At 39.0% G+C, this 26,809-nt stretch overlaps 1 long non-coding RNA gene across 1 annotated transcript in view; it reads left to right on the forward strand.

Moving 5' to 3' along the window:
* Positions 1–4,025: 4,025 nt before the first annotated feature.
* LOC117817269 overlaps positions 4,026–26,809 on the forward strand; it is a 78,271-nt gene continuing 55,487 nt past the window's right edge. The window contains exon 1 of the long non-coding RNA XR_004632113.1: positions 4,026–4,336. This is a non-coding gene — a long non-coding RNA (uncharacterized LOC117817269). The remainder of the gene's footprint in view (positions 4,337–26,809) is intronic.

Here is a 26,809-nt window from a genome sequence, read left to right on the forward strand (position 1 = left end):
CTCAGGGTCAAATATGAGTTCTTGGTATTGTTAAAAAAAATAAGGTCACACCACTCCTTTGCAGTGACAACCTCTACATGGTACACAGAAGGGCAATCAGCACTATAAAGAAACGTTGAAATAAATGTTGTTAACAGATAATTTAACGGTGTAACCTGATGGAACCTCAGCCAAAGATAACACAAATTCATAATAAAAGGATTAACGTGAAGGTCATTCCAACCCTGTTCAAGCAGATGTGGTTAAGACCTGAGACAGTATCTGATAATAAAATCTGTGTGATAAGATGAATCATGCATCATTTGTACTACTGCCCTGCATGCCAGGGAACTGAACAAGGTCCTGACATGAAGCCATCTCAGTCTTTGGAATGTTAACAATGATCTTCTTGACTTTGAGGCTATGTGTCTATCAGTATTTGTTTTATTTTTGTGTCTGTGATCCAGCAGATATTGGATGACAGAGCAAACAAAGCCCATATTATATTATATATGAGTTATTTTGCAAGCATGACTTTTGTGCACAGATGTTCACATAAACAGTGTCGCATTAAGGTGGCTTATGTAATCGATGCTCAGTAACAACCACAATGATGGAAACTATTTGAAAGATTCATTTACAATACATAATCAGAATTTTTTTGTATCCCAGCAAGTTACATTCTTAAACTTAACGGTAACCTCTGCTTATGATCCTTATTAAGTTGCAGCAGATGAGAACGTTGCTTTAAAAAGATTCTTATTCCATAAAGTGTCCACATGAGATTACAGAAATCATCTTCCTGTGTGTGTAATCTCTCACTTATTGTGTCAGCTTCCTCCGACGAACATCACACTCATTAAGAATGGATTCGAAGTGCACAATATCTCCTTAACTGAATGCTTTTGTGACAAAAAGGTGAGTGTGAGGAGTTATTTTAAGATGAAAATCAGTTGAAATCTTCACTTTTTTTCCCTTCTTACCAGATTCTCACTTTGGCCCGGGCTGACTCTTCTTCCTCTCCCTTCAAAGTGTGAGAACACAGGTTTTATAAAGTTCCAACAGAGTTTCAGAACACTTTTCTTTGTAGGGAATCGTTGATGTTGTTCTGTATAATCCTTGTTTTCTTCTGTTGACTCTATGAAGCAAAATTATTTTAAAAAATACAACAAAAGAAGCAGTAGTGATTACAGTTTCCCTGCTCCATCCTATCTACATTAACAAGGACTCTGTGGAGAGGGTCCTAGGGCACTAATACCACTGCACTCTTAAAGGAGGCCCTGCAGCACCTCCTGAGGATACTCTGACAGAATAACTTGGTAGACAGACTGCTGGTGTCCTGCTCCTTCGAGATTGTGCTGAGCTACGGCATATCTATTTGGTATGCCTGTTTTTCTGCAGCACACCAGAGTTCTCCAGAGGGTCATCCCCACAGCCAAAATACTCACAGTGGCCCTCTACACTCTCTTGAGGACATTTACACGACACATTGCACTGTCGCTCTTTGGAAGATGCCTCAAGGCAATTAAAGCACATGCCAGAGTTCAACACTTGAACACCTGAAATTGAACACTGCAATAAGATTAACACTAGTATTGTACAACAATACATTTGCTATCTATCTATCTATCTATCATCTATCTATCTATCTATCTATCTATCTATCTATCTATCTATCTATCTATCTATCTATCTATCTATCTATCTATCTATCTATCTATCTATCTATCTATCTATCTATCTATCTGCCTGTCTGTCTGTCTGTCTATTTATCTATCATCAAACAATTACCCTGTCATTTGAAAGAACAGATTCAAGTCATAGTTAACAATAACATTGTTATGGCTCAATTGCATTTCAGTAGCACAATGCGATCTGTTAAATTTGTTGTGATAAAGATTTCCCTACCTGACTTAGCTCTGATTCGTTGTTTTTTAACTGTTACCAAAACTTTAAGCCAAACATGATTGCAAAATAACCTTGATCCTCTTACATGTATTTCTTTTTAGACCAGACCAAAGCTAAGCCTCCAATGGCTGGAACTCTAAACACTTTAGAGTGAAGTTCTGAGTGTATTCTAGGTATCAGTCTTAGCAGATTTAGACAACAAATCCTAAATAAAAACTTAGCGTACATAATACCCTTTGCTAAATCTGTAAAAAATCTCTGTGCTTAAAATCTGCCAATAAAGTAAAATAGTTCCATGAAATAGTTAATCTGTGTGTTGCTGTTCCAGTGTAAAAATATAGTTATTCATTGACAAGTTGTTTCCCTCAGACTTCATTATCATAATACACAAATAACATCTGACCAGAGAGGATAAAAGCAGTTTGATTAACAATAAGATGTTTTAAATGTTTCTAAATAAAGGTTTGGTTCCTCTTATTGTGGCTTTGATACACAGTGTATGCCTTTGACCATTAAAATGTCTTTGTTTTACAACCACCAGCATACTTGCATCCCTTCAATTCAGCAGAAATGATATCACATTGGTCCTTTAATACCAGTCTATGCCCTTTCCAGGTTAATACTAAGTGCCAAGATGTGGTAGCAGTGAGGGTAATGCTTTTAAGTCTTTTTTTTTTAAGTTATATTTTTTGGCCTTTTTGCCTTTATTTTATAGGACAGCTGAAGAGAGACAGGAAATGTGGGGAGTAGAGAGCGGGGGAAGACATGCAGGAGATGGTTGACCAGCCGGGAATCGAGCCGGCAACCCTTTGCGACGAGGACTGTGGCCCCTGTATGTGGGGCGCTTAGACTGCTAGGCCACCAGCGCCCCATGCTTCTAAGTCTTATTTCTATCAAAAAAGTGTCAATTATACCTTAATAGTTGATGGTTTGGCAATGTAATAATAATAATAATAATAACAACAACAACAACAACAACAACAACAACAATAAAAATTAAAGAATTAGATTATTATAATCATTCATCGTTTAAGATTCAGATGGCAGTAATAAAACTACTCGTGATCAATTATATTGAAGCACGAATAAATGAACTGTTTGATAAACACCTTGATTTGATAATTTAAATAATATTAAACCCTTATTAGACTTTTAAAAGTTTTTTCACTGATTCCATATGTGCTATGATACGTCAATAAGATATGTTTACCTTGGCCTATATCATTTGCATCAATCACGGTTCAAATAGCCTACATATAGAGAATTTAAACAATACATTACAGATTATTGGAAATTACCAGACACTGTAATCAGTGCAATGAGGCAGATGACCACATTTTAATGTCATATAGGAAATACACAAACCAAAAGCTAGATAAAAAGAATGCAAACTATGGCTCCTCTCCAGCCTTGGGGAAGGTTTCTAGAGGAAACATATAGTGGTGGATATGGATATGGTGGTATATAGATATGCATTGGTCTGTGGACTTATAGTGCTATGTCGCTGTCTTTGTCTTGTCAAATGTTGTTGTGAAGGTCTGTACATGTGCTTCCTCACTTTAGAAAAAATAAGGAAAGAAGGAAAAACAAAAAATATTTGCATTAAAGGGGCAGTAGATGCAGTTCTTCTTGAAAAGGGACTTAAAAATATTAAAACATTAAAATACAAATATATGTTGAAGAAATTATTCCTGTTGTTGCAGTGAGGCATCATTTGAGTTGTGAACGAACAATGTGTTATTTCAATTTTCTTTCAGCTTACTTTTATTTAAAGAGCGCTTGTTTGTATGTGTTGCTTGTCCTGTTTTCCTTTTTTAAAATGTTTATTTATTTGTCTTTTTTTGTCTAATTTTTTCGTTTGTTATGGTGTATGTATGTATAATGGAAAAGCTAAATAAAAAAAAAATGTTGAAAAAAATTAAAAAGAGAGTGCAAACATTGGGACGAATACGCAACAATGGCAGAAGTGTTTTAAAATAGGTAATAACCATAGACTGTATAAAATAGGTAATAACGCGGAGGGCCTACTTGTTTTTTCAAAGGCAACTGGACTGCACCGGATTGGAAATGAGGGAAAAGTGAAACCGTAGGGTGGCAGTATTGCAACCAAATTGATGCCGACTGCCGGACCACCCCAATGAAGAAGAAGAAGATGGCGGGGAAAGTTTGAGGGAATGTAATCAGTCATAAAACTCACGTGGGCAAAAAAAACTATTTATCCCACCATCACTGTTTCTCCATCCAACAACCCACTGTCAGACGGTGGGACACACTGCCAATGCCTGTAAACTGTTGTCATTGCAACACGGCGCTTCTACTGTATCGTGTAATGTCTGGCATTATTATATCAACATAAACAATCAATTAGTGCGAGACCATGTCGTGACGTCAACGACCGAATTACCCAGGTGTTTCACTGAAGGACCCGATGACGTTACCCTGCAGCCAGGTAAGGGCTGTTCTATTAAACAGGCCTGTGTGCGCAGGTTAATGAAGTTTGGTGGTGGCGTATTTGTGGCATGGTGTTTATTTGCCTTGTTGGTTGAACCACACCTGCTGCCTCTATGAACACAGTTTCTGTCGTTGATACATCTTTACTCATAACACAGTGATTGAAACTCAAATGAAGGCCACTCCTCTAAAGTGGTTGTTGTCTGATTCTCTTGTACACTGACATTTGCTTAAGTGCTATAGAGTTGTATTCAGTGATGAAGTAGCAAGTGGTGGGCTTTATTTGATAAAACAACTTAGGGAGAGGCCTATATCATGAAGCGAGATTGAACAGGTGTTGTAACAGGAGAAGCCTACCTGCCTACAGCTGTATGGGCCTCGCGGGAACGCGCACCGCTTGTAATTCAGTCTACGGCTGTGTACAGTACAAAACCCATATAATTCTTATTTATAGAGCTTAAGAGTGATGATAAATGATCTGTAATCTATCTGTAAGTCTTAAATCTTCTAGGCTATGCTGAAAAGACTATTTGTGTTATACCACACTGGTATTAGATAGGTGTGCATGGGACTAGGTGTTCCCCAGGTTTTGAGCGTTATTGTTTGGCCATGGTTGATGATAATAATAATGCCTGCACATCACATTGAACATTTTTGCACAGCACTCTAATGTGTCCACCAAAGTGGAACTATGAATAATATCTGACATCTCATATGTGGCATAAATAATGTAAAATGATTGCATAATGAACATTACATTACCAGTGCCAGGGAGTTTAAAAGGGACTGTAAATGATGGTCCGCCTGATGGCATCTGATGGACCTGAATGTCACTGTGGTGTTTACAGCTGTATAATGGCATTTATATATCTTTACAGCCTTTGCACTTCCCTGGCAGGGCTAACAAGGTAAACAAGCTGCTGGTAAACATTTTTATATGCAGGCACACATGGTTTGCATCCCTGTAGAGTAAGCTCTGATGGAAGTATGACCAAATGATAATTATTACTAGCCACAGTTGAATGTAACTTATATTTATTGATGCATACAGATTTGCTACTAATGCAGTCAGCAAATGCCTTATATTTTATTTTTTAACTTTATATATTAGACAGATATGGACACACTTGAGATGTTCCATTTCAGATGACTGCAGCCAAAACTTAGAATAAGCAGGGATGCCACCTGCATCCACCTCATGCACGTGAGGACAGAACTACTTAGAGTGAACAGATTGAGTGCAAACTGTTCTCATCGTGCAGCGAAACATAACATGATCTTTGGACTTTTTGGGTTAATTTGTGTAATTAAGTAACTTCCCGCCCTTGAATTCAACGTGACTACTGTGCAGTTTATGGAGTTATAATGACACTGCAATATTCATGCCAGTCCTAATTGCTTTACTTGAATGTTTTTGTTTACTCCTTTGCCCTGCAGGACATCACAATACTTGGGAGAGTTTTTAAAAAAGATGATAGTTGCAGTCAAAGGATATAAGTAAAGATACATTTCTTTTTCTGTAAACAAACAAAGAGGATGTGTCACCAGAAACAGTCACAGCTGAAGCAGTTAGTGTAGGAAGTAGAAACTAGCGACCTAAAGAGCAGACTTATGTGCCAGTCTGTCATTAAGAAGAAGAGACTGAAATTATTTCGTGATTCAATTTTCATTGACCTATAAGTTATGGAAAAACTTGAACTCTGAGGAACAATGTGAAATTATGTCAAGGTCAGAACTGTATCACTAAGGTCTGGTTTGGGCGTTTATTGTTTCTTCTCTTGCTTGTAAAAACTCACTCATAAAGTTGCCTTATATGTATTCCAGGACAGCCAGTTTGCTTTCACTTAGAATGAAGATGTTTTTATCACCTGTCATTAGCTTTGTCATAAAATCAGATATGATTTCCTTAAAGTTTAAAGGTTCCTACTGCTAAAACTCCAAATCGTATCATGGCCAGCATCTTTATTTTAATCTTTATATATGTTATGTCTCTAGAGGTGCACTCTTTAATTCAGTTAATTTGCATATTTTGCCCTAAATTGCTCTAATGTCATTTTCTAAAATTTACTTTTATTTTTATCAATTCATTTTGTGTCTTAAGATAATTTTTTTGTAATTTTCGATAATAATAATAATAATAATAATAATAATAAAAGTAATAATAATAATTAATATTATTATTTATTTTATTATATTTTTAGATGTGTCTGCTGCATTATGTTTTTATGCTCCTTTGTGGTTTTTTGGCTTGGACTTTGTCTCCTAATCTTGTGACATAAAAATCCTACCTTGTTTATCCCCTTGGCGAGTACTACGAATTGTAACTGATTCTTTTGAAAGGTGCTCAATTTCTTTAAATGTTTGTCTCATTTTATGCTTGACCTGAGAATTCTGCTGGAAATCTGGGACATAATCATCCGAAGAGTTTTGATCAATTTTAAACTGGGATCTTAGAAAAAACGTCCTGTTTTTGACTTAATTATTCAAGTAGGCTCTAGTATTATGCAATATTACTTCCTATACTGACTGACAAAAAGAGTGACCAGCAGGTGCTGACCATATTCTGTTTGCTGTTTGCGTCAGGTTAGATGAGTGCTCTCTGATAAGGATGGGTGTTCAGAAGAGGTCACTGCTGTTTTGAAGTTAATGAGCAACAATTAGGTAATCAGTGAACCTGGGTTGTGTTGACCCCATCAGAGATGCTCCCTCTGTGTCTCCAGGAATCTAGTTAAAATGAGATAATAGACCTCAGCAAAACTAAGATGTGAACTGTGAGAACTCTGAGATGGGGACATAATGACACAGATAGGTGACATATTTTCTGGTTGAGCCGGCCTGAGGCGGCGAGGCAGCACTAATAAGGTGATAGAGAGAACTTGGATCAGGGTAGGTTAGGTGACCGTCCAAGTATTCTGTGGGAGAGAGAGGTTGGCAAAAAGTTTCTGCCAGCTTTGTATTATGGGAATCTGTCGTCTCCCATGTGAAGTACTATTAGTTAGTCTTGTTTTGGTTTTCATCACTCACTTTATTTTGGGGCCTTAAAAACGGATTCACAAAGTCAACTGAGATTAATTAAGATAAGATAAGATAAGATAAGATAAGATAAGATAAGATATTACTTTATTGATCCCCCGGGGGGGGGGGGGGGGGGGGGGGATCAAGAAAGAAGTTTGAATAAGTGCAAAATAAAATAAAAATAAAAAATAAGTAAAATAAAATAGATAAATAGAGCTAGAGTACAATTTAGATATATACAATGTTACAAAAACAAAGCTACATTTTCAATGATGTCAAATCACATTTTAAAAAGTTTGATTATTCAGTTAGTTTATACAACACTGTTAATTGTATGAGAAATTCATCTTTTTTTATTTTTTATTTTTCAATATTTTGGGCCTTTTGCCTTTATTCGATAGGACAGCTGCAGAGGGAAAGGAAATGTGGGGAGAGAGCGGGGAAATGGTCGCAGCTGGGAATCCAACCGGCAACCCCTGCGAAAAGGACTGTAACCTCTGTATGTGAGGCGCTTAGACCGCTAGGCCACCAGTGCCCCAAGAAATTCATCTCCGATCCTCTGACTCCAACCTCCTCACTCCCATCACTAAATCCAAGCACCGTACCTTGGGGGACCGGGCCTTTGCCATAGCCGCCCCCACCCTCTGGAACTCTCTCCCCCCACACATCCGTGCTTCTGACTCACTTCTTTCATTTAAGAAACAGTTAAAAACTTACCTTTTCAAACAGGCATTCCCCTCACATTAATTTTTCCACCACTTCCCTTGTCGTCTGCTTGTCTTGTATGTCTTTATTTGTATTTATTTATTTATTTGTAAAGCGTCTTTGAGTTATTTGAAAGCGCTATATAAAACTTAGGTATTATTATTATTAATATCAACCTCAGTGTTGTTGAATACTTTTTTGGCCACAAAAGCATCTAACCCAAGTATATACAATTTGAAATAATGTAAAACTAAACAAAAACATCAGATCCTTACATTTAAGAATGATAATTGACATAATGAATTAATAGAATATTAACAACAGAAAAAGAAAAATAGTCAAAGATATATGCGTATAAGTATTACAATATAGTGTGTATTACTCTTGTTAGCTTTCTCTGCATATTCTTCTCATTAAGAAGCTTTCCTTTTCATCCAAGTGTTCATTTCATTCTGTTTGCAGCCTGAGAATGTTATTACAACTTAATGATATAATTAGCATATGCCCTTTTTTCATGGCACTCCCCCTTGGTCTGTTTGAAACTTGACATTTCTTCATAAGTGTGTCAGAGCTCCTGTGTGGACTATCATGTGGCCCCTTGGTTTCCATGACAGCGCAGAGGTGCCATTGTTTTTTGTAACCTCTGAAAATCAGACATCAAGCAGAGACAGCTGCAATAAGGATGTCAGTTGTACTCAGTTCACAAAGAGCAATAGTTTTGATTTTAGTGAAGTGGCTGTGTTTTGTGCAGATGTAATTAAACGTGATGATCAGGCTTAAATGTGCTGATTCTGAAGAAGTGCTTCATTGCTGGCCTGAAGCACTAGGGGGCAGTGTAACCCCAGACACTAGAGAGCCTCCTTTTGGTTAGTAACAGAGTAATATTTATAAACTAAGAATCAAATGAAGCTAAAGTAATTCTACAGTATTGTCATACTGAAAAAAACAGCTGTGTCTTGATGTGGATGCAGAATGTTTTACTGAGCAACAAAGTGTGTTTCATCATGTCAGGTCACAAACAGCAATGTTTCGTGTTTTGCTTGTGAATTTCTCCCCATCTGAGTATCTGTTGCTGTTGTGACCATAACCTGTGATATCACTAGAACAAACTGACCATTAAACATGACTGAGGTTTCAAAATAGGACACATAAATGATGAATTGATTATTTTGTATGACAATCAACTGAAAACATATCTGTTATTATTCTGATAATTAATTCATGTATCACTTCAGTTTCCTTTTTTTTTTAATCTTAAAAGCCAACATTCATAGCTTCAGCTTCTTAAATTGAACAATTTTCTGTTTGTTTTTGTGTTGTAAATTTAACATTGGGAGGCTTTTGATTTCAATTTTAGATTAAAAAAAGTACTTAACAGCTTTTAGATCTCTACACATCTGTGGGGCCAGATGAAATCTAAATTCAACCAGACATTGGATTATATTTTCCTTAGATATGTTGTGGGGTTTTTTTTGTCACATTTAGTCATTGGATGTTGTATTAAAATGTATTAGTTTGAGGTATTTTCCAAAGCGACCAATTTGCTTGTCGTTTTAATGAAAATTACAATTCTGACTAACCAAACTACAGTCTAAAGGTCACATTTTAGAAAATAAATATCATAACTGAGCACAATTTCTTTAAAATGGCTGGACATGTGATCACAGAGTCTGCAGGTAAAGATGTCAACGGGGTTGCTGAATTTGGCTAAAGTTAGCAGAGCCAGCACCACCCGCCTTCAATTCTCCCAGCATGTTTATTTAACCAGACACAGCCTTTCTTACAATGTTATCTCCATTTTCTAGATCAAAATACGCCGTGCCAGGCTATGAGATGCCATCAGTCTTATATATTGTTAAATCTGGGATAGATAGTTGTTGTCATCAGCTGGAGCTATAGCTCTGGATAGTGGCTGTTGGTAGTGCTACAGCTCAGACACAACATACGACCCCATTTCAGGCCTACTTTATTAATATATTTGACATATAAAAAACTTGTTTATATATATATATATATATATATATATATATATATATATATATATATATATATATATATATATATATATATATACAATATATATATATTAATTTATTATACATTAATATATTTTATATAAATAACTTGTTTAAAGCTGGGGTTAGTAGTCAGATTTAGATACACTTTTTGTTATACTGGTTAAATGATCTTTATGTCCCGATGGCAATTAATACATATTGTGTTCTTAAAAAAGAGCAAAAAAGCTGCTATCTACAGCCAGAGTAAACCTGGGAAAACATCAACCAATCCCTGCCATCAGGAGGCAAAATATGACACCAATCAAAAACCCGTCCTGCTGTTCTGCGTTTTGAAGGAGCTCTGAGGGGAGGGGGGGAAGGGTTAGACGGAGTCCTGAGGAAATGCTAACTTTTGATTTTATAGTTTTAACCATGTTCTATCCTTTGACAACAACATGTTTAACATGAGGGAGGCTTAGTTTATGATCTGTACTGCAGCCAGTTGGTCAGCAGAGCTCCAACCAAATGTTTTGCCTTCACTTATGGGGAGCTGTCATATAATCCATCTTTTTTCACTCACACATTTACAACACAATTCCATAAAGATATGGGAAGAATGAAATTAACGGCATGGTTAGAGCCTATAATGATATTTAATCCTTTGACGTAAACAAAGGTGATTTTGTCAAGGCTGAGTGGCTCAGATGATGTGCCACTAATGAGCAGGTGTTGGCTCGGCTTACAGCTGGAGCTAAAGCTGTGGAAAAAGTTGGTTCAGCAGTTGTTGGATGTGTGCACAGAAAGAGAGAGACATAAAGAGAGCATGCCAACCTCCAGCCTGTATCTTTGCCCATGCAGAGACTTTGCTTCAGGGCGAATAGCTGTTTGGTCTGGTCTGAATAGCTGTACTACAATGATAGTGACTGAGTGAGGGCATGGCTGGTATCAGAGGTGGATGTGAACTGACATCCCCGCACACTCAGCCCACCAGCCTGTTGCCTTCAAGAATGTCTCATTTAGCAGCAGAGCAGAAGTGCAGACAGAGATGCCCTGAGAGATTACTGTCAGTGAATCGTTCCCAAATCAAACCTTTACATCATCGGGAATGTTGTTTTTTTTCCAGCAAATTTGAATGCTCTATGTGTGCTTATGTGTGTGTGTGCAGCTGTGGACTTAAACAAGTTACGCTTTTAAAATTCCCACAATTTGCTAGATGATAAATCATATCCCAAACTGTTGCACAGACTTTGCCATAAATCACACTGGCCTGGGAATGTTTCCCAATAAAGACTGACTCTGCCACATTTCCCTGGATTTTTTTACCCACCAGGTCATCCAGGTAATTACACCAGAGGCTATCCTTCGATTGCCTTTCTTTCATACTGAAAAAATACTCTGTGCCACTTAAATCCCACAGTAGAAGAAGCAACCTTGGGTGAAGAGTTTTATCTAATTATTGCACTTCAATTTGACTCGGGCCTTCTGTTTATATGATCTTTAAAACATTTTCACAAGCTCTATGTTCATATGTCTGTTTTACAGTGAAGAGTCATGGCTGGTTATGAAACAGAAATTAATTTTCATGCCATCATGTGACCCACAGACTGTAAAATACATGGACATAGCCTCTGTGCTGTCACCCATTGGTTTCTGAAGTCTATTGTCGGTGGACGCCATGTTGGAAAAGCTTTCGATCGACTAAGCAAATGTAAAGGCTTATCTTCCCAGAAACGATTTCGAGAGAGTTATTCACACCTTGGTTACATAAGGCTTAGACTATTGTAACTCTTTGTTTGTTGGTCTTGACCAGTCAGCATTAGCAGGTAGTCCAAAATGCAGCCGCCCGCCTGCTGACTGGAAAGAAACGGCGGGATCACATCAGTCCTGTCCTTGCATCTTTGCACTGGTTGCTTGTTAACTTAAGGATCCAGTTCAAGGTTTTATTAATTATTTGTTAGTGTTTAAACGGTCTGGCACCATCTTATTTATCAGATCTTGTATAGCCTCACAGCACTTCCAGAGCACTTAGGTCATCAAACCAGCTGCCCCTGGCAGTACCTCGGTCCAGACTCTCTCCTTGTGGGGACAGAGCCTTCTCAGTGGCGGCCCCAAAGCTGTGGAACAGCCTACCTTTCCAGGTTAGAGCTGCACAGTCTGTTGAGCACTTTAAAACACTACTGAAAAGTTTGTGAAAACCCATCTTTTGTCCCTGGTGTTCAGTCCCAGCTGAGCAAGAATCCTTGGCTTTTTACTTTTTTATTCTTTTTATTTCCTAAATTGAGCTCTTACTATTCTTTTATTGTTTTTATTTATTATTATATTTGTGTATGATTATATTGTATTTGAATGACTGTACAGCATTTTGGTCAACTGAGGTTGTTTTTAAATGTGCTTTATAAATAAAGCTTGACTTGGCTTGACTTAAGGACAGGCAAAGAGGTGGAGTTGAGGCGGGTCTTGGCCTCCTCACTAATGGGGTGTACACACCAAATGCAAATAAAGTCATTTTTGCGACTTAATTCGAGTAAAATCAATGTTATGACGCAAATACACACAAGTTCTGGTGGGTGGCGTGAATGATGCACATTGGGCAACGTGTATGGCGATTTTGACATGCAAATGAAGCGATTAAACACAAAACATGCTCTTGTTTGTAATCGTGTAAATAGCCCGATCGTTGGCGTTTGATGTGAATGTGAATGCTGTTTTTACATGTGTATTTTTACTGGAAAGATCAGCTTTTTTGAATGGGTGTATATGTGGTTTCTGGAGCTTTCGGAGCCAGCCTCAAGTGCACACTTGAGGAACTGCAGTTTTCCTTACTTCCCCTTTGGCTTCATATTATAGACCAGGGGTCTCATTTATAAAAGAGTGCATAGAATCCCTACTAAAAGAGTACATACTCCGAAAACCTGGAAATGGCGTGCGCCAAAAATAATTCTGATTTATAAAACCGTTCGCACGCAAACTTTACGCCATGTTCCGTTTATAAATCACAAACCACCTGGAGATATGCGCACGTAGTTCAAGCCTCATATTCCGCCCTTTTCACGCCCACATTCAACCATATACGGTCAATGCAAAGCACTTTATGAATGAACATGCATACAAATGAGCCGGAAGATCAAAGGTTCTCATCGTGAGTCACGGGAACAACTGAGAGGAAGAGAGGAAATAAAGCTTCTGACACACAAACCGTGGTCCTCATGAATGAAGCGGAGGTCAGAGAGCACGCTTACAGCAGGAGGGCCACAAAATAAATACAAATAAAAAATAAAAATATGGAGTTACTCCACGTCGCTGCAGCATTCATGTATCCGTAAGCAGTGCCAGAGCATCCATCATTCACCATTACGCACGGGTCTCACTGCAGTGTTTCATGTTTACAGGACGCACACTTTTATTTACTGTTCTCATTAACACAGTAAACACATGCAGGTGATGAAGATGTGATCAGTTTGTGAGGCAGCCGGGGCCATGTCTCTGCACTCCGCGTGCGTCGTACAGCAGTCTTTATTTAAAGTATAACTAACTCAGTGACTCTGCACAGCGTTAGAAACATTGATAACATGACTGTCACTTTGCTCCGCGGCTGATTTACGTCTTCTGATGTTACTTTAGTTTTGTCTCCCGATGAACACGTTATGGATACGGCCGGAGTGTTTCCTCTACACTTTGGAGAAATGTGACGGTGAGACAAAGCTGATTAAATATTTGATGAACTTTAAGTCACGCTTTTATCTTTTAATGACAGCTTATTGGAAACGACTCACCACAGACACACAAACAAATAGAATATGTAGATTTTAGTGATGATGGTGACGCGGGTCTGTTAATGTTATTCAATGAATGAAATGTGTAAAAGGTATCAAAATATAATCTGACTTCAGTTCTCCCTCTCACCAACTGCGTCGCCAATTTCCCCCTGCCTCTAAAATGTACGTACGCCTGGGTCAGAGTTTGCTTACCTGTAGTCACATTTTCACGTCAAGTTTGTTCTTTATAAATCACAAACTTGGTGTGAAAACTGGCGTACGCCAAATTCAGGCCCCGTTTTGTGCGTAAGCAACCTTTATAAATGAGACCCCAGAGGTTGCTGCTTCATGTGACATAAAACCAAACAAGACGACCAGGATGCATATGAATCATTTCTATTGAGTTATTTCGAAATGAGTGGCTTTTGCCAGCAGGTCTGGTGAAGGTGTTTATGTGCGCTGACCAGAAGTGCCTTCACAGTTTTCACAGAAAGTTCTCAGTGAGTAATGTGTTAGGTTGTTGAAAGCAGAAACAGACTTTTTTTTTTTAACTGTAGAAATGTGCAGAACAAGATGAGCAGAGAGATAAGATGCACCGCTTTGTTCACAGTGTCACCAGGATCGATAAAGAGCTTCTCACAGTAGCTTTGATACCATGACAAAGCTACCACTTCACCTGAACTAGTTTGTTGCGGCTGACTGACGATTTAACCAAACAAAAACCGACACGCCGCGGAAGGCTAAGCACGGGAGTTTACCTGTGACGCGCACTCACAGAAACACACATCCACTTCTAATGCTCGTTAATGCTCTTTATTTCTAACGATGCGCAACTTGAACATATGCTTCATACAATACAAGACAAAGTACAGAATGGCAAAACTAATGTGGTGTTAAGCGTAGCGGTCAACAGAAAGTGTCACTCCCGACTCACCCTTCCTCGTTACCAAACCAACAGACTACAGGTGCGTGGAATTATTTGTAACCACCGCGCCCACACCCACAGTGACGTACCCACCACTCAAGTGCCAGCAGAGTGCACACACCCCCCTCACATCAATATACAGCACTTACCAACATGTCACATATAAAACACACACATATGGCTCCTACATAGTTGGAACTTAAAGGCTTATATTTATTATGAAATGGAAGCTAAAGTAACTGACATAGGATTACAAGTATTCTAAAGCAAAGTGTGCATAATTAGAGAGGCTTGGTGAAAGCTGTGATCGATGTCTTCTTCTGTATTTCCTCCTCTAAAGGAAAAGACCGTGATAGAAAAGTGGAAAAATAAACGGTTCCAGTGCACATGAGGACAGGAAGAAAAAAAAAACAGTAAAAGTAAAGTCTACGTGAAGACAGGTAGAAAAAAATGACAAGAAAACAGTTATTTCTCATATTATTCCAGGCATGAAATGAGTTGTTGCGCGGTGTAACTCAGCAGAAGGTCACTGGGATCCCGATGTTTTGTAAACTGAGTTTCTGAACTTGAGCTGCTCACACACTGTGCAGCACTAACTCACCATGAGCTGATGTGCGTGAAGGCGAAGTCAGCAGTGTAGTAATAACTACAAAATAATGTACAATAGAAACTTCAAAGTGTCCATTCACCACGGCACTTTGATTTGTACTGCACATGCAGAAAAGTGATGCTTTTTGTGTCATTAATGTAATAGGACTGGATTCATTACAGTTGCAAATTTGCTAGCTCAACATTTTTACACTTTTCATTTTGACTTGGCCCTTTATTTTATAACTCATTAATAATATTTCTATGTATTTAATTTGTTTGTATCTACAGGGTAGTGATTGTATGTAATCTTGACACATTTTTTAAATGTATTCTCCTCTTACACAATGACTTCCTCATGTAAAACAGCTGTCCTGCAGAGATTACAGGGCGGCAGTGACTTCATGTTGGTGCAACATGATTTAAGCCAGGGGATGATTGGGGATGGCATTTTTGAAATGTCATCAAGGGTGAGAAGTGCAAAGCTGCCAGCTGGCTTATCTGTTGTTCGTCTGTCCTCCTGTAGTATCACACTATCAGGGGTATGGATTTCATTTCATGGGGTGGGTTGTGTCAGGGGATAAAGAGGGTAAACACATCCTGCCGGCTGCTTCTGCTCGAGGAGACAACAGAGAATGTACAAGAAAAAAAAGCCTTTGTTTGAGCTGTAAATGCACATCTAGATCAAAAGTACCACTGGTATTCAGTGTACCACCGAAAAGAAAAAAGGACTGGAAGTGAAGTTAGTTTAAATCCTCTTGATCTGTTTAGATGTATGCCTGCAGTCTTTATACAGTTATGTTCCATAGACGTATTATTTCCGTTCTCCTTCTGTATATTTGAGCTTATTGCAGAGTACTTTCCTTCTTGAAGCTAGGAAAACAGCTACTTTCAAACATTTTGTGTATATCAAAGCCTTTAACCTGAATGGACAGTGAAAAAAAAACTGAAATATTTTCAGCAACTTTGTTTGAATATTTCTTTTCAACATACATTTTGACATTATTTCTACACTATTGATAATCGGAAGCAAAGGTTTAACAATAGCTGCTGCCATATTTGTTTTTTAAAGGAACATTATGCAACAGTTTAACATGCAAATCACAATTTCAGAATCATTTTAAATTGTAGTAAAGAGACTAGCGCCTCTTTTTCACTTACTATGGGCTTTGAACATCTGTTTCTGTGTTATACAATTTAATCTGTGCAGCTACGGTCTCCTGTGTGAGCATAATGCTTTATGGCATAGCTTTCTGGCAGGATGCCCTAAAGGAGAACCAAATACCAGATACCAGTGTTGATATTTTGGTAGAAACAGAGCTGTATTCACATGCACAAAAAAGGTCCTGGAAAGTTCCTGAAAATTGTCAGGGTTGGCTGCATGTGTGAATGCAAAGACAGATCCCCCCTCCACACACGCATGCACGCACGCTCGCACGCACGCTCGCACGCACGCACGCACGCACACACACACACACACACTCACACACACACAATTTTATCTAAACTTTTTTTATGCCAGTCTCCTTTAATCTGCATGAAGTAAGGGTGAACTGATGTCAGCCAAATGCAGCATGAAGTATTGTGGAGACTCAACTGAGACTGAGTGGATGGGGTGATGTTGACTTTTCATGCAGCTGATGCAAACCCAGAAGAGTGGTACGTATCAGGATGGATGAAAGCATCCAAGGTAGAAGGGGAAGAGTCATTCCCAAGATGAAAAAAAAACAGTGAAAAAATCTGCATATAGCAATGTTGATGCCAAAACTATTATCATAGCATTGGTCTCTGTTGCTGCATGTGTCATTAAGTGATGCCACAGTCTGCCACAGCGTGCTTTTGAAGTAATATCAGGCCTCTTGACTCATTCCCTCCTGCCCACCTCTTCCCTGTTTTTCTCCATGGAGGAAAATACAAAAGAGGATTGCCTCATGAACTGGACTGCCTGCTCACCTGATCTCAACCCGACTGAGAACTTGTGGTCAATGAAAAAGGAGATAATTTACAGTAATGGCAAGAAATACAGCTCAAAAGAGCCTCTTTGGAAGGTCTTACAAGGTACAGCTCACAGTGTCAGCAGAGAAGTCATCAGAAACCTCACTAAATCAGTTTACCAGTGACCTCTGACCCTCACTGAAAGAAAAGAAGGTTATATTGGACATTTGAGAAACACTTTAGATTTTAAATGTTTTAAAGACATTAACAGTTTATTTTGTATACAAGTGTAAGAAAACAGTTGTTTTGTTGATGTTTGAATACAGTTGTAGTAAATATTATTATTTTCAATCAATAGAACATTAAAAATTTTGCCTAGTTTTTAATTTTCCTGAGATTATCCAGCTAAACCACAGGCCGGAATCCCTTAATTTCAGAATCTGGAACAATTAAATCCAATAACCTGTCCGTTTTTTCACACTTTGAATCCATTAATAGAAGGTTTCTTGCTTCTTTGCAGTAGGCTACAGCTGACGTAATCTTCTTCCTTTGGGCTCCCATTATATTTTTCATCATGACTGCCATCCGTTGAAACATTACCGCTGCACATGTTGCAAGTTTCCGGCGGAGTTGTTAGCAAAAGAAGCGCGCACCTAAACTGCAGAGCCTCTGTAGTTATCCTCCATCATGCTCCACCGGGCAAAAATGCACAGACCGGCCAGCACTGATGACATAGGAGACGCACATGGCTGTTGTAAACACAGAAAAGCATAGAACTGAGATATATAGATCTGCCTTATGGATTGGCAATATATATCGGCCCTCTGTCACCGATTTCGGATCTAGCTTTTTGAGTCCAATCTAGCCGATATCTGATACCAGGATCGGATCGGATCGGTGCATCCCTAGTTGGATTTAATAATATAACATACCTGTCAGTGTTAAGCATGCATTTCAACAACGCTGCAAATTCTGCCTTCAACATGACACTAAAAGTAAATCCTAATGGCAATAATGCAATGAGGAAGTCATTCATAAACAAGGTGATTCCCACATTTATCTACTTTAGTGCAAGCGATTGCTGTGCATGTAACTGTGATTGTGTGTCATGGTACAACAGAACAGCTCACCATAAAACACTGCGGTATTAATTGTGACGAGCCTCTTGAGGAGAGACATTTGCTCAGGAAATGGCCTCCACGGGGAGATTCCAAGTATCAAGCAATCGAGTGAGCTCCCATGAGGCCACAGTCGGGGCCCATAGGGCTAAAGGCCAGTGAAGGATTGGAGAATAGTGGGCAGTCATTACTGTCCAGCTGCTCCCTCTCTGATGCCGTCCTGCTCTGGGACATCAAGGCATTTCCTACTGTGCAGCTGCTGGCAACTACAACAAGAAGTCACACAGGGTGAGACTTTAGTCTACATGCTTACATGCACCTGTAAAGTTTAAAGACATGTACATATCCCTGCAGGGACGCTGAGTTTTCTCGCTGTCAGAAAACAAAAACAATAGCATGAGAAAAAAAAAATCCTGAGCCAGATTTTCTTGTTGTGCATCCATGAATCCACACATAAAGACACAGATATGCATGGATACACACAGATTACAGCCATAAAAACAGATGTCTTCAGACACACGCCTACATGCTTCACATACACATGCATGAACCTGCATAAAAACATAAATGTGAGCCGACAAACGTGAACACACTGGTACATCTGGAGGAGTAGAAATGCAAAGAAACGCTATAGTCTATTCAAGCCTTGGAGACACTTGTCAAAGATTGAAAGGCACACAGTTTTGTTCTATAAATATGAACAGATCCACATGTTCAAATAGAGAAAGCCATTAATTAGGGATGATATTCTTCTATATTAATGTAGAATTCAAGACCTTTCAACCTGGAGGTGTCTTTCATGAATCATGATACATAAAAAAAAACATATTTTATACGAAGAGGGAATAAACTATCTACTATCACAAGGAGAAGATCAGAACTGGCCGTATCCATGCTAATGTGTGTGATGAACTCAATCTGTTTTGTAATCAACAGCTATGTTAGCTGTTTGTATTTGAAGTGCTTACTTCAAAGTGTGTCTTTGTGATGATGGCTGTAACCAGCTTTGATGTCACTCAGTAGATTGTTCTACATTTGGAAAATCTGGCTACACTAGGATGTCCCGATCCCAATCTCATCAGAGCTGATCCCAGCATTTTTTAGTTGATAGGTGATTGGCATTTGGGCGGATCTTGACCGAACGGCAACCTCCGGTCTCAAACTATGAAGCCCATGCTGAAGTGTTTTAAACTGCAATTCATCGATAATCCACTTGAGGCTGGCTGCTGAAACACAAGAAACCACATACACACCAATTTGCAGCATTAATAAACATGTTTACAGCCAGGTTCAAAAAACGGCTTGGCTCTACTTAGCTAATTTCTCTATCGGCACACAATGTACGGGGGGTGATTTTCTTTCTAACGCAACAGTTCAGAATATATTAAGATTATGAGTTTTTGCCCAAATAAGAACATGACTGACTTGACTCCCGGTCGGGAACTAGGAGGCTTAAACTCTGCCTCTTTACGTCACACTATGCCTGGTTGAGTTCCGCATTTCCAATATGGCTGCCGCCGTCGATTGGCTTCAAAACAGCGCTCAGGAACAGATGGGTGACCTCACGAATATTACGTCCATTATTTAAACAGTCTATGATCTTGACCTATCATTTCCGTCAGCTGTCACTGAGTGCAATTTGCACCTGAACGCAAACACACAAGTGTAACAGAGCATTCTGAGTTCACCTGACTATATACACTCAATTACAAGATAATAAACGGGACATTGATGAGAAGCTCCAGCCATGGCTTGAATGTTATTGCAGAGCACACATGTGCACAGCCAGGCAGATTACAGCAACAACAAGCTTTACAGCAGCCTACGGTAACTCTCCAGGGACACATGGCTCAAAAAGTGGAAAACACAAACTAAACACAGGACAGTGTTTTACATTAGGATGAGCTACCCCATTGCTTTAATGTCAGCAGTGTGGAAATATTTTAAACTAAAGAGAGAAAACAGTCCAAAGCCATTTTAAATATGCAGTATGATAGTTTCGTGAGGCGGTAGAAGTAGAGCTATGTTCAATGCAACCAATTTGATATGCTAAAAACTAAGCATACAACAGAATCCACTAAAGAAACACAAGGAAGGGCTCTGGTTTCGTAAGATGCTACTCACATTCCTGATTAATCTAGTGATAGTGTGAGGAGGATTTGTGATTGTATCAAACATGACAAAATCTCCAGTAATGAGGAAGCATTACCTCAAGAAATCTACTTTGAGTAACATTTCCGCCTCTCAAGGTTAAAACAAGATATCTGTTTTTAGGTGAAATAATCTAAATGTCACATTTAGTGTAATAATGATTTTGTAGATTCTCCTCTGTGAGGACTGAACAGCGGCAGGATGTGACTCTTGCAGGAGAAACACAAGTGATGCCCTTCAGACAGATTACTAGCACTGAGTTAAACTGATTAAAAAACAAATTGAGTAAACAAACCTCTTTCTAGGGATTACAGTCTCCAAGACAGGGACATAATATACAGACACAATTTGAGTCATTGCACTGAGGTATTTAGTTTCCCAAGCCTAACCTGCTGCATGCTTCTTTGACTTTTTTATAGCAGGCATTCTTATTCACATTAACTTCATCCTGTTTGCCACATTCCGAAATATGCTGAAGCTAATTTCAGCTGCCAATGGTGCCATTACTTATGCTGAAGTGGATATGTGTGTCAAAACATATTTCAGTCCTGCTTTCTTTTCATTTTAATAGGAAATATCATGACATCTCTGCATGAAAACTTTCATAATTGACACTCTAATGAGAGCTTGCAACAGAAATCAATTTGTTTTGCTTCAACAGAGTGAAGAGTTCAGACCCTGCTGTCACTCTGTTATTGAATAATGGTGATTACTCCTTTATCTTTAACTTTTCTGATTTAAAGCTTGGAAATATGAATATTGAATAGGTTTTGTTATGATTACAGTGAGTTTAAATCAAGTTTATAATTGGAAGCAAAATCATGTCCCGGTTGCTAACAAGTCATTATGCTGGTGGGTAAAGCAGCGAGAAAATAAAGCTGACACATGTCAGACGCTGTGGCTGCTCTTTGTTGTGGTGTTTACAGTAATTAGTGGGTGGAATCAATTTCATTTCTTCCCCACAAACATGAACCCCAGAAAACACAAGAATTGCTTGGAGTGTGAAAAAAGTGGTGAGGGTGTTGATTTGTTGCAGGTAAAATGATCCAGTGGAAAACGGCAAGAGGTTTTGACACCCTCGAGCAACATTTGATTGTTGCTATTGATCTGTCCTGGATTCAAAACCGCCATTTGGTAAAAAAAGTGCCGTGAATGAAGGGGCAAGGGCGATTGGGGTGATTGAATCCAAACAGCATTTTCCAAGTCATGAAGGTTACAGAAAAATAAAAAGCATTTTAGGGGTGAATTCGGCAAAAACAAGTGTGGATAACATTTCTTCTTTTTTGTGCATGTAAGGATATTTAACCGTCCTTATTCATAGGCCTCCTCCTCCACCTTGTGCTGATTACAAAGATAAGAAGTAAATCATCTTTGCTTCATATCAAAATGAGTTATTTGACCTGAAACAAGGTCAATGACTAACATAAACACTAATTAATCATCTAAATCCCAAACAGAGGTCTGGGAAGTCTATAAAACAGTACAGGTTTAGCAGCAAATAATGAAATATCAAGGGAGGTTTTGAGTTTGATCACACTGTGGATAGATGGATATAAACAAGATGAAACATAAAAAGTCTGAGATTGAGAGTACTTAAAGTCTTATCCATGTCAACTTTCTTGTTATATGTCTGTTGTACTTGGCACGAGTTCAAAGTGCTTAACTCATGAATTGAGAATTACCGAAGGTCAGAAAAAGCACAATGTAAGAAAACATTTAACATCTTAAAAGAAGACCTAAAAATCAAAGCAGAGAGAAAATAAAACAGCAAAAACAAGCTAAAGCTAAAATATAACAAGAAATGCAGTGTTGTGCAATAAAAGTAGGTATTGATATAATTTAATATAAGGCAGCTGTAAACAGGAGAGTCTTCAGCCTTGATTCAGAAGAACCGACAGTTTCAGCAGACCTGACATTTTCTGGGAATTTATTTCAGACACTTAGAGCATAAAAACTGAACGCTGCTTCTCCGTGTTTGTTTGGTTCTGACTCTCGGGACAGAAAGCAGACCAGTCCTTGACCTGAGCAGTTGAGATGGTTCGTATTGTATGAGAAGCTCACAGATGTATTTTGGCTCTAAACCATTCAGCGCTTTGTAGACCAGCAGCGATATTTTGACATCATTTCTCTGACAGACCGGTGTACAGCCAGTGTAGAGCCCTCAGAACTGAAGTGATGTGATCCACATTCTTTGATTGTAGCTGCAGTGTTCTGAGCTGACGATGTCTTGATTGATTGTTTAGGGAGACCTGTAAGGACGCATAAATGAAGTCGACTGCATGGACCATTTTTTCAGTCCTGCTGACACATCCGTCCTTTACCCTTTTCTTAAAGCTGGAGTAGGACATTTTATTTTGATACATTTTTATCAATCACTAGCAAAAAGCAATGTATACATCGATAGGGAGTAATACACAAAGTGATCTAACACTGAGATGAGAAATCTCAGTTGTCTGTGTCAGCAGCTAGACTGCAATAAGTGTCCAACCATTCATTCGCCACCGAGCGCAATGATTGGCTGACCGGCCGGATGACAAGCCTCTGCGTCCCGTGTTTCAACGGAGTCCCCCTCTGACCGGTGGGTCAGATCGGTGGGTCCCCCTCTGACCGGTGGGTCCCCCTCTGACCGGTGAGTTTCAGGCCCGATAAGAACTCCATGAACATGAACATTGCTTTGACCACTGCTTGCGTGGAGATATAAATACTGCTCTGCTTTTTATTACGAGCTATTTTTGATTTACGTACGCAGAAGGTTTTTTTTAGTGTCCGCACAAAATAAAATCCAAACTATTCTCTTTCACTTCACGTGATCTGCATGCTAATTTGCAATCTGAGACCACAGCAGGACAGGCAGACACCATACAGACTAAAGAGATGAGAGACAAAAAGTTTGGCTGATAAAAAATCAGTGAATGTTAGCTGCTTCTCTAAAAGCTTGGTTTGGTGAAGGAAAGCATAAATAAAAGTGTTCAACAAGGAATCAAATACACAGAATAATTGTATTAATAATCTGTGGGCACAGTCTCCCTCTCCAAGGAGGGAGAGAGCACATTTTGACATCACTTACTCAGAAAATATTAGATAATATTCAAGATATCAATAGGAAATACAGTATATGTACCATATGTGCACAATGCACACTGCAGTAGGTACTAAGCACACACTAGTGATAGTGGCGTCAACTCCTTGCATGGCTAGAAGAAATAACTGTTTACATATATGGCTGAAGGAAGGGTTATTATGATTGAAATCAAATGCACAGTGCTGTAAGATAATGAGAACCTTTGACTAAACTTCTGATTCTTTCTCCTATGTCAGGTATTGCACAATATTTAACAAGAAGTCAAAAAAGTGGAGCCTGTACACAATGAAGGTGGATAAGGACTACAAGTACATCACAGACCTCCAGAGCACAATCCTGCACAGAAGGCTGACTGCAACTGGGGGGATGCCAAAGAAGAGAACCAGGAGGCGGGATGATCCACGCCAACATGTTTACCTTCAACAGCCATTATTTTTATTTCTGTAATACATTTTCTAATAAAAGTAAATGTAAAACAACTCTTTGATATTGCAATTATTTGTGTATAATGTTGTATTGTAATTTGAAGAGAGAAGGCCAGTGTAAATTTAAAGATTTATTTAACAAATGAATACACAGCACACTCAAGTATTTTTTTACATGAAGATAAATACAAAATATATACAAAGGAACTAAAGGGTCACCATAAAAGTATTGTATGTAATCATGTCAGTTTCATTCACTCCCAACTGAAACCTTTATACTGTCCGTGTGGATCTGGGTAAGGGTCACGGATTTTCCAGATACAGCAACAAGGTATTACTACTCTATGACCTGAACCAAGTGCTCCATGCTGCCAGACAACAACCCGTCTGTGCAGCACGGTGGAACTTTCTGTTGCTGTCCCCAGGATCTGGAGCTCGTCCCCGGTCGTTGCTCTCCCGCTCGCTCGTCTGGCTCTGCCTTGCACTCGACCCCGGTCTCGTCCTCTCTGACCTGAGGTGCTTGGCTCAGGATCGTAATCAGCAGTCATCATGAGAGCTGTAACAAACACAAAAAACAGTCAATATGTTGTAGTTCCTACACGAAAATGAATACTGTCAACAATGGTGAAGGCTAATAAATATATAGGTACTGTAGCCGTCTAGTAACTAAACATCATGAAATGCGATGCTAAATCAAAATAAACATTCAGAACCGACTTTAGTTGTAATGCTGACAATACTGTTTCCATCTTTCTGGCTAGCCAGGAGTTATTAGCCAGTCCGTAACAACTTACTCTAGCTGTATTCAGATGATCAAAAAAAACAAGTAAAGCTAACATGGAAGCTATGCTGTGCATTCTAACTAATTACATTATTTTTTAATGTGGTAATATAAGCGGTTCACTTACATGGGAGTCAGACATGTTTTCCTTCGAAGATAAAGTCAATCGCTCGCCTCTCCACAGCTAACTATCGTGACGTCATCCTCCAGCTGTAGTCTGCCATTGGTGTTCATGTGTTTGGAGGCGTGTCCCTCCCCCCTCAGGCTGCCCTGAAGGGAGGGGGAGGGCTCTGTTCGGCTGTGTGCTTTAAAATCAAGCTAACTGCTGCAGCTTTCTCAGGATGTCCTACTCCAGCTTTAACTTGGTAGTAATCTGACTTTGTAATGGTCTTAATGTGATTTTAAAAGTCCATGACTACACCCAGATTTGTTCAGTGAAAGTCTTTTGTCCTATCCATATCGCCCACCCCTACAAGAAGGGTATCCTGGAGAACCTCTCTAAGCTTTCTTCACTGTGAGGGTGCATTGGAGGACACCGTCTTCGTTTTTATAAACTGAACGTGGCACCTTGGAGGGCACTTTATCTCTTTCTTTTCACTAGAATGGTGCCCAGGAGGGTGCTTAATCTTGTGTTCTTTACTCAAAGAGGTGCATCAGAGGGCAATTTATTACTTATTTTTTTAATAGAAGAGGCACCCTGGAGGCCACTTTATCAAGTTTTATGTAATAAGTTTAACAGTTCTACTGCATGAAGTAAATGTAACAAAGTTTCAGCTCTTTACTGGTTGAATTCCTGAATGTCTTTTATCAACCAGTCCCCAACGCAATACACCGTAAATAGAATTCATAGTGACATGTATTTGAGTTGTCAAGGACTTCATCATCTTAACAATGCATATCACCAATAAGCATTTCACATAGCCTGATCTTCAAAGGCTGCAATTATTTTTACTTGGGTCGTCAAAGGCAATTTTCTTCATCTTCTTTGACTGTAAGACCACTGATGAGTTTAGAATATTCTGTTCTCTGTGGGTTTGATGTTGATGGTATATTTTTATCTTGTTCCACTGTCAATGAATTAAAATGTAGTTACATAAACACTCATTTAAGAGAAGCATAGGACAGCATTCGACAAGACAAGCTGTTATGTGATCCAGGTTGTAGACCGCAGTCAGGGAAACTGGAATAGCTGTGATGGGGTGAATGGGGTCATGAAGTAGCCCTTCATCATACATGAATACCTTCATTTAATTGTTCTTATTTTTCTGTATCTTGCCATGGATTCTTGCGCTGATGGATAAAAAAGCTTCAATTTGTAAAATCATTGGAGCATTTTCTTTTTAAGTGGTTTTTCAATAATGTAAAGGCTTTAAATGAACCAATTTATGTAGATTGTTGCAATCATGATGGTTCGCTCACCTCTGCTTCACCATCTTTGTTCGATAGAAACCTCAGCATCAGGGACTCATTTACTAACATCCCCAGCAGTTTTACTTTGGGCATCAGCACTGTGGGGAAGATTGTTAGGGGGACTTGCGACCACATCTTGCTCCAACTGAAAGAAAAATGTATGCCAGTTTCAAGAGAGGTGATCTGGGGACGCCAGTGGTCTAGCGGTCGAAGCGCGTCTCATATACAGGGGCTTTAGTCCTCATCGCAGAGGTAGCTGGTTCGACTCCCAGCCGCAACCATTCGCTGCATGTCTTCCCCAGCTCTCTGCCTCCCACGTTTCCTGTCTCTCTTAAACTGTCTTATCAATAAAGGCGAAATACCAAAAAGATAGAACTGTAAAAAAAAAAAAAATAGAGAGAGGAGATCTGGAAGTATACAGCAAGGAGGTTTAGAGAGAGATGGATCTTCTCTAATCGTCTTCGATCTCTTGATGGAAAGCACGTAAGAATCAAGGCTCCTGAAAACACTGAGTTTCGTTACACTATAAAAGCACTTTTCCACGGTCCTCCTCGCCTCAATGGATGCTAGTTAATGCTTCCTTG

Source organism: Notolabrus celidotus, chromosome 8 (assembly GCF_009762535.1).
Source record: "Notolabrus celidotus isolate fNotCel1 chromosome 8, fNotCel1.pri, whole genome shotgun sequence".
Taxonomy (NCBI): Eukaryota; Metazoa; Chordata; class Actinopteri; order Labriformes; family Labridae; genus Notolabrus; species Notolabrus celidotus.